The sequence below is a fragment of the Lygodium microphyllum genome, chromosome 11 (assembly GCF_053477565.2).
Source record: "Lygodium microphyllum isolate KBCC chromosome 11, Lygodium_microphyllum_v1.1.10, whole genome shotgun sequence".
Lineage (NCBI taxonomy): Eukaryota > Viridiplantae > Streptophyta > Polypodiopsida > Schizaeales > Lygodiaceae > Lygodium > Lygodium microphyllum.
Genome location: NC_141145.1, coordinates 160,989,510 through 160,999,357, shown reverse-complemented (window position 1 = coordinate 160,999,357; position 9,848 = coordinate 160,989,510).

The window sequence follows — 9,848 nt, the reverse complement described above, 5'->3', positions numbered from 1 at the left end:
AAGTAGAAGAGGCCTTCCTTGCTTGTTAGGCTTCACCATCATAAACAAGGTCACCACCAAGCAATAGAGGTCCTTCTATATTTGGGAGGGGCCTCCCTCACTTAGTGGTCACCCATGCGGGCTCTTCACCGCACATGAGGGTCACTAACCAGTGATATGGGGCCCTTTCACATAATTGGGAGAGGTCTCCCTCACTTGGTGGTGATCCATCTAGACTTCACCACATACGAGGGTCCCTACTAAGAAATATGAGGTCTCTTCACAAGTAGAAGAGTAGAAGGATTCTCTCTTAATTGTGACTTGTGAAGGCTTCATCACATACGATGGTCACCACTAACTGATATGGGGACCCTTTACAAGTGGGAGGGGCCTCCCTTGCTTGGTAGTGATCCTTATGGGCTTCACTATATATGAGGGTCACCACCAAGTGATACAGGGGCTCTCTGCAAACAACTAGGAGGGCCCTATCTCACTTGATGGTGATCCATGCAAGTTTCGCCACACACAATGGTCACCATGAACAAGGGCCCTCCATAATTGGGAGGGCCCTCCCTTACCTAGTGGTGATCCATGTGGGCTTCACAACATGTGCGTGTTATCTCTAAGTGATACATGGACCCTCCACCACTAGGAGACACTCCACAACTAGATATAGGTGCTCTCCACAACTAGAAAAGGGCTTCCATGAATTCACAATGACTAGTTTGAGGTTCAACCCACACTTGGGTCATCAAAGAGTGATATGATGACTCTCTACTTAGTGGAGGTGTTGAGAGTGGAAAAAGAATGAATATTTGACCGAGTTTTGTCGTTTTTGAGGATGGAATGATTGATTTTTGGATGGATTTAGACTGATGTATGATTGTTAATTGAAGTGTTTGAGAGTGTTTTGGATGATATTGATTATGTTTTGGAAGTTCATGATGATTTTTAGTGGAAATATGAAGCTCTGTGATGTTCTGATAGGTTCTGTTGAGGTTCTGATATCTTCTATATAGCTTCTGTTTTGTTCTGATTTTCTTCTATATGAAGCATGGATTAATGATTGATGGAGGTTGAAATCTTTTGAAGGTTTATTGAATAGTTTTTTATAGTTTGGAATGGTTTTATTATGAGTTATGAGGATTTGATGTTCTTTGATGACCCTTTGTAGACCTTTTGTAGAGCCTTTGTCTTTCCTCCGTCTTTACTCTATCTCTGTTCTGTTATGTTCTGTAGATCTTCTGTAAGTGTTTTTTAGAATGCATGTGTGACTTTGGAAAAGTTTTATAAATTTTAGAAAGGATAAATATAAGTTCAAAATAGCTAAAACAAGTGGAAAAAGCAGCTGCTGAAGACTGAAGAGAAGACTAGAGTGAAAGTGATAGTAGTGAGCTATGAAGAGACATTGTAGTGGCTCTAGTGCCTCTTCGCATCAAACATACCTCTTGGGAGGTGAATCCACGACCTAAGAAGGATTATTGAGAGTCATTATTGAGTATTTTAGTGAGGAGATGAGGTATTATTGATAGAGAGAGAGAGAGAGAGAGAGCCAGAGATAGTCAATTTCTATTAAAACAATGTATCTGTATATGAGAGATTGAGAGAGAAAACTATGAAGACATTGAAGATGAATACTATGTGATTGATTTCTATTCAAAAATTGTGTTTATTTTATATTCCTTGTTCTATTGAATGATTTTATGAAGATGTTGAAGATTATGGTTGATTCTACCAAATCCATGGGAGATATCTATTATGATGTGGTGTGAAGATTTGCTATTTCCTTTGTTTTGATCATCAAAAGAATGAAATAAAATCTTGTTGATGTTACAAGATAGATTTTCTTGCAGTAGTTTCCTTGGTTTTCCTCTTGAGGCTCTATATTTTTTCTGCGCAACCGGGGAAACTTGCCATCAACAAGCATCAGAAGAGGCTCAAAATGAAGGAAGTGGCATTGCCAAGAAGAGGAGAATCCAATAGATATTTGCAAAGTTCCTTCTTCAATTGAAGAGTTGGAGATTCTTATTGCCAAAGCCACTTTCCACAAGAAGTTCATCCCACAATGGTGGAAACATATCACCATTTTGATGCAAGCTTTATGTGGTGGGCTATTTCCTCTTCTTGTTGAAACAGCAGAAACTTGCATCTTGGTGAAAAATTGTTTGGGAACAAACTAAAGAGCAAAAGCACAGAGAATGAATATCTATGGAAGATTTGGTATACATTGAGAAGTTTCCAAACATCATCAAGTGGAAGATAGTGAAGAATCTTCAGGAGTCCTAGTCAATGGAGGTTCACGAAAACAAGAAGGAAAAGCGCTGAAATTTGTTCGTGGATACTCAATAGCAAGATACATGGGATGCTTGGTGCACTGACAACCTTTTGTTTGTCCAATTAGCAACCCACTGGAAGTTGGTAGATAGAGTATTTTTCACAATATACACTGTTGAAACCATCAGAAGCTAGCATTATTATAATGTTGGCAGAACAATCATCCTAAGAAGAATGAGTTTTGATACTTTCAGAATAGAATATCTCCCCCTCTGTCGTGGTTTGAAAGCCAAATTCAGAGATGTTGAAAAGAAGGAAGTAGAGGAGATGTTGGCCAAAGAATCCCCCAGAGATTGAAGCCCCTCTCTGATTCTATTCTGTTGAGTACTGAAAAACTAGTTGGAGCCAACCCCCTGATGAATGGCGCAATCAAGAGGCAAGCACTCGAATGAGTCCAGAGGTACGTGAGAAGAGAGAAGACAAAAATCAAAGCTAAGAACGAGCTCCCAACAGAAGCCTCCTTTGACTCCCTAAAAGCACTCTTTACAGAAGTCCCCATGGTGACTCAAGATCCCCTTTCTAGTCAGATTCGTCCTAGAAATATTGATGATAGGCCAGCAAATGTAGTCCCATTGCCAATTTTTAAGGGAGAATACAATGAAGACCCTGATCTTCATATAGTAGAATTTATGGTAGCATGTGTGGCTAACAATGCCAAAAGCCCTGAGCATTGGTTAGCAATATTGCCTGCCACTTTCAAGGGCGTAGCGTTTCAGTGGTATGAGAGACAAGCTACAGAAAATTTTGGCACATGGGAGGACCTAAAGTTGGCCTTCCTCACTAAATTCAGGCATGAAGATTTTGAAGAGCAGATGCGAGAGGAGTTCATGAACCTAAGTCAGTCTTCTAGAGAAAGAGTAGAAGCCTCGAATTGTCCAAACCCTAGACGATTTGTGGATTACAAGCCCTTATGCAATCAATGCAAAGGAGAAGGCCACACTGCAAAGGACTATCCAAGTCCAGCCCCTATAAAGGCCAAAGGCACTGATAGCTAAAACAAGGTACAAGAGCCTACCTCCAATTTGGTAGGGTTGGAAATTGTCGATGTCACATGCGCCACGAAGAAGGGACCAGTTATTCAGAATGAAAATAATTTCCGTGTGAAGACTGTGAAGTTCAACCTGCCAATAGAGGAACAGAGCAGTACAGGACAGAACAGTGCAGTACAGAGCATTATAGTGCCACAGAGAGTCAGAGAGATAGTCTCAGAAACAGGATTAGAGATCTAAGAGATAGATGATACAGAAGCACCTCTAGAAACAGAGGAAGTGTCGATGTTTCCATTGCTAGAAGAAAAATAAAAGATGAAAATGGGTATAGCCCAGCAGATTGGAGAAGCTCGTGGATCCTATCAAAGAATATGACTTAGTAAAAGACCTAGATACTTTTAAACCAAACTTAACATTCCGACTTGCTAATGCTGTCTCCTAGCTGCCGAAAGAAATTCAAAAGCATCTTGACAAGAAGATATGGACTAAGGATAGCTCCTTCAATAGCGATCAAGACCAATAAGGCCCTGGAGCCTGTAAAGGAAGTAGATGTGGCTAACACCTTCCTAGATCCTAGAACCCCAGAGATTAGTGTATGGATAGAAGGATGCTTTATTTCAAATGCATTGATTGATGGAGACTCATCAATCAACAAAATGACGGATGTGACAATGAAGCCCCCTACCAACAACAGAAGCGAGAGCTATCAAAGCCTCATCTTCTAGAAGGTCTGTGCTATATGACATTCCTAAACGCATCCTCTGAAGATGAATCCCTAAGTCCAGAAGAAAGCACCACTCACACAGAAGCAAATGAAGCTCTGATACCCTTCTAGCAATCTCAACAGAAAAATGAGTCATCTGCTCAAAAGGAGGACACTAGTTCTAGTGGAACATCAGAAGAGGACACGACTCCCTTGAAAGAGTCAAACGTCTATCCAAAAGCGATTCATGGGACATTTATCCACGAAGTGAAAGGTGAAATACAAGTGACATTCCTGGATACTAATGGTACCAAACGTCACCTAAAAGTGGGTCTCAATCTTCTAGAAGAAGAACTAGTGGTCCTACAAGATCTACCCAAAGAGAACTTAGACGTGCCATGCTTATAGAGTGATGCCATTTAGGCTCTGTAATGCTGTTGCCACCTTCCAACGAGTAATGATGGCTGCCTTCCACAACCATCTGCATGATTTTATTGAGGTGTATCTTAATGACTTTTTTGTCTATAGCTTAATCCGAGAGCACTAGGGACACCTAGAGCAATGTTTTGACAGATGCTGAGAGTATGGGATTTCTCTCAACCCCGACAAATGTGTCTTTGGCGTCTCATCAGGAGTTCTTCTGGGCCATATTGTCTTTGCACAAGGGATTGCAACAGACCTAGTGGAGATTAAGAAGATTGCTGCCTTGACAGCACCAACAAACCTCAAGCAATTGAGAGGATTTCTTGGCCATGTGGGATACTACAGAAGATTTATTGCACATTTTGCAACCAAGGCAGCCCCTCTGCACAAGCTCCTAAGGAAAGATGCAAATTTTCTTTGGACTGATGACTATGAAGAAGCCTTTAATACCCTAAAATGATGCCTTATCCAAGCACCTAACTTGCAACCTCCTGACTGGATGAAGGAGTTTCATGTGTACATAGATGCATCAGGTGAAGGGCTAGGTGTTGTCCTATGTCAAAACGGCCCCTCTAAATTAGATCAACCAATATATTATGCAAGCCGAAAGGTCACTGATAGGGAATGGAACTATAAATTGACAAAGCTTGAGTGCTTGGCAATGGTGTTTGCACTGGACAAGTTTCGATACTATTTATTGTCAACACATTTTAAGTTCTGTGTGGATTATGAAGCCTTGTCCTTCCTAATGAACAAAGAATATGTTAAAGGAGGACTGATGAGATAGTTTCTCCTATTACAGGAGTTCGATTTTGAAGTGGTCACTAAGTCTAGCCGTTCCCATATTCTACCCGATCATCTACCACAGATCCCTCAAACTGTAGAAGAGAAACAGGATGATCCAGACCTTCCTGATGCTTCCTTATTTCTAGTTGAAACAGTTAATCCCTGGTATGCAGACATAGCCAACCTCGTGGCAACTCAACAGTATCATCATGGCATCTCAATCCATGAGAAGAAGAAGCTTCTACTAGAATCAACTCCCTACACTTTGCTAGGCGGTGCATTGTACAAGAGAGGCAAAGATCAAGTGCTGCGAAGATCTGTTGTAGGGGATGAAATCGGCATAGTATTGAAAGCATGCCATGACGAACCATGTGGTGGATACTTCACAGGAGAAGTGACAGCCAGGAAGGCTCTATTAGCAGGATACTAGTGGTCGACCCTCCACAAGGATGTACATGACTACTACAAGAGATGTGATGCTTGTCAGCGAATGGGAAAACCCACCAAAACAAGTGCCATGCCACTACAACCTATTCTTTCTCTAAGGCCGTTTGAGATGTGGGGGATTGATTTTGTGGGTCCCATTGATCCACCTACCAGACGGAAACAGAACAGATACATCTTAGTATGTACGGATTATGTCACAAAGTGGTGTGAAGCTAAAGCCCTGAAGCAGGACAATGGTAATAGCGTAGCCCTATTCATGTACGATAATATTATCACCCGTTTTGGTAGTCCCCTCGAGCTGGTAAGTGAAAAAGGTACTCATTTCCTTTAAAAAATCATGGAGGAGCTGACGGAGCTATATAAGATTCGCCATCGCAAGTCCACTCCTTACTACCTCAGAGCCAACGGCCAAGTTGAAGTCACCAATCGCATCCTTTGCTCGATCCTAACAAGAACTATTGTCACACATCGTCGCGACTAGGACGATCGACTTATAGAGGCCCTTTGGGCATACATAACCTCCCATAAGGAAGCTACAGGACAGACCCCTTTCCAGCGAGTATATGATACAGAAGCCGTCTTCCTTGTTGAACTCGAATTGCCCTCTTTGCGAGTGGCAGTCAAAGAATACCTGGGAGATGATGAGTCACTGCAACGCTGCCTCCTACACTTGGAATGTTTGGATGAGATACAGCGGATGGCCCTACAGTGTATGGAAACCACTTAAGCGTGACACAAGGTCTATCATGACAGTTTCATCAAGCATAAGGAGTTCAAAGAAGGTGATCTTGTCCTAGCCTATGATTCGAGATTTGGCAAGTTTCCTAGCAAGCTTCAACAACAGTGGATGGGCCCATACAAGGTACTTACTGTCAATCCTAATGGCTTTATTCAGGTGTAGACCGTTGATGCCTCTGATGATCCTTTCCTGATCAATGGCTATCGTCTGAAGAAGTACTTCCCTCTCTTGGGATATTGACAATCACAATCAACCTACCCTTCCCCTCTTGGGTGTCGCATTGTCCTTCTTGTCGTGCTTCTGATAGCCCTTATGATTCTCCTCATGAGGTGGTCTCATTCTGCTAGCCCCTCAAAGATGCCTCTCAACCCTACCTTGTTCTCTTCTTGTCTGATTCAATAACGGTGGTGAGGTTGGTCCTAACACGTGGTATTTCTACCATTCTCTTTATTAACCTAAACAAAAAACAAAAAAAAACAAAAAGGAAATTGTTATGGGAGAAAAGGAAGAAATTCCTTATCATAACAGGCCTCATTCCAAGAAAGGAATTTCTTGACCATGCAGCAGCACCCAGGGAGAATTCAATGGATGTTTGCAAAGTTTCGTCTTCAATCAAAGAGTTGGAGATTCTTATTGCCAAAGCCACTTTCCACAAGAAGTTCATCCCACAATGGTGAAAACATATCACCATCTTGATGCAAGCTTTATGTGGTGGACTATTTCCTCTTATTGTTGAAGCAGCAGAAACTTGCATCTTGGTGAAAAATTGTTTGGGAACAAACTAAAGAGCAGAAGCAGAGAGAATGAATATCTATGGAAGATTTGGTATACATTGAGAAGTTTCTAGACATCATCAAGTGGGAGATAGTGAAGAATCTTCAGGAGTCTTGGTCAATGGAGCTTCACGAAAACAAGAAGGAAAAGAGCTAAAATTTGTTTGTGGATGCTCAATAGCAAGATAGATGGGTTGCTTGGTGCACTGACAATCTTTTGTTTGTTCAATTAGCAACCCACTAGAAGTTGGTAGACAGAGTATTTTTCACAACATACACTATTGAAACCATCAGAAGCTGGCATTATTATAATGTTGGCAGAACAATGATCCTAAGAAGAATGAGTTTTGATACTTTCAGAATAGAATATCTCCCCCTCTGTAGTGGTTTGAAAGCCGAATTCAGATATGTTGAAAAGAAGGAAGTAGAGGAGATGTTGGCCAAAGAATCCCCCAGAGACTGAAGCCCCTCTCTGATTCTATTATGTTGAGTATTGAAAAACTAGTTGGAGCCAACCCCTTGATGAATGACGCAATCAAGAGGCAAGCACTCGAATGAGTCCAAAGGTATGTGAGAAGAGAGAAGACAAAAATCAAAGCTGAGAACGAGCTCGCAACAGAAGCCTCCTTTGACTCCCTAAAAGCACTCTTTACAGAAGTCCCCATGGTGACTTAAGGTCCCCTTTCTAGTCAGATTCGTCCTAGAAATATTGATGATAGGCCAGCAAATGTAATCCCATTGCCAATTTTTAAGGGAGAATACAATGAAGACCCTGATCTTCATGTAGCAGAATTTATGGTAGCATGTGTGGCTAACAATGCCAAAAGACCTGAGCATTGGTTAGCAATATTCCCTGCCACTTTCAACGGTGTAGCGTTTCAGTGGTATGAGAGACAAGCTACAGAAACTTTTGGTACATGGGAGGACCTAAAGTTGGCCTTCCTCACTAAATTCAGGCATGAAGATTTTGAAGAGCGGATGCGAGAGGAGTTCATGAACCTAAGTCAGTCCTCTAGAGAAAGAGTAGAAGCCCCGAATTGTCCAAACCCTAGACAATTTGTGGATTACAAGCCCTTATGCAATCAATGCAAAGGAGAAGGCCACATTGCAAAGGACTATTCAAGTCCAGCCCCTATAAAGGCCAAAGGCACTGATAGCTAAAACAAGGTACAAGAGCCTACCTCCAATTTGGTAGGGTTCGAAGTTGTCGATGTCACATGCGCCATGAAGAAGGGACCAGTTATTCAGAATGAAAATAATTTCCGTGTGAAGACTGTGAAGTTCAACCTGCCAATAGAGGAACAGAGTAGTACAGTACAGAGCAGTGCAGTACAGAGCACTATAGTGCCACAGAGAGTCACAGAGACAGTCTTAGAAACAGGATCAGAGATCTAAGAGATAGATGATACATAAGCACCTCTAGAAATAGAGGAAGTTTCGATGTTGCCATTGCTAAAAGAAAAATAAAAGATGAAAATGGGTATAGCCCAGCAGATTGGAGAAGCTCGTGGATCCTATCAAAGAATATGACTTAGTAAAAGACCTAGATACTTTTAAACCAAACTTAACATTCCGACTTGCTAATGTTGTCTCCTAGTTGCGAAGAGAAATTCAAAAGCATCTTGACAAGAAGACATGGACTAAGGATAGCTCCTTCAATAGCTAGATCCTAGAACCCCAGAGATTAGTGTATGGATAGAAGGATGATTTATTTCAAATGCATTGATTGATGGAGACTTATCAATCAATAAAATGACGGATGTGACAATGAAGCCCCCTACCAACAACAGAAGCAAGAGCTATCAAAGCCTCATCTTCTAGAAGGTCTGTGCTATATGACATTTCTAAACGCATCCTCTGAAGATGAATCCCTAAGTCCAGAAGAAAGCACCACTCACATAGAAGCAAACAAAGCTCTGATACCCTTCTAGCGATCTCAACAGACAAATGAGTCATCTGCTCAAAAGGAGGACACTAGTTCTAGTGGAACATCAGACGAGGACACGACTCCCTTGAAAGAGTCAAACCTCTATTCAAAAGCGCTCCATGGGACATTTATCCACGAAGTGAAAGGTGAAATACAAGTGACATTCCTGGATACTAATGGTACCAAACGTCACCTGAAAGTGGGTCTCAATCTTCTAGAAGAAGAACTAGTGGTCCTACAAGACCTACCCAAAGAGAACTTAAACGTGTTTGCTTGGTCATATAAAGATCTAAAGGGGATTGATCCCACAGTATGCCAACATCACATTGACCTAGAGCCCAATACCAAACTTGTAAGGCAAAGACAAAAGCGTATGAATCCTAATTGTTCTGCTCTGGTGAAGGCTGAATTATTAAAGCTTCTTGAAGCCGAGTTCATTTATCTCGTGGCTAACAATGAATGGGTTTCACCCATTGTGGTAGTACCCAAGAAGAACGGGAAACTTTGAATATGTGTAGACTTTCGAAAGCTAAACTCGAAGACGAAGAAGGATCATTTTCCTATCCCTTTTACATACCAACTGTTGGACACAGTGGTAGGCCATGAGCTCTATTCCCTCTTGAATGGATTGAGCGGATATAACCAAGTCCAAATTGTAGAAGAGGACCAATCCAAAACAACCTTCACTACAGAATGGGGGACCCATGCCTATAGAGTGATGCCATTTGGGCTCTGTAATGCTCCTGCC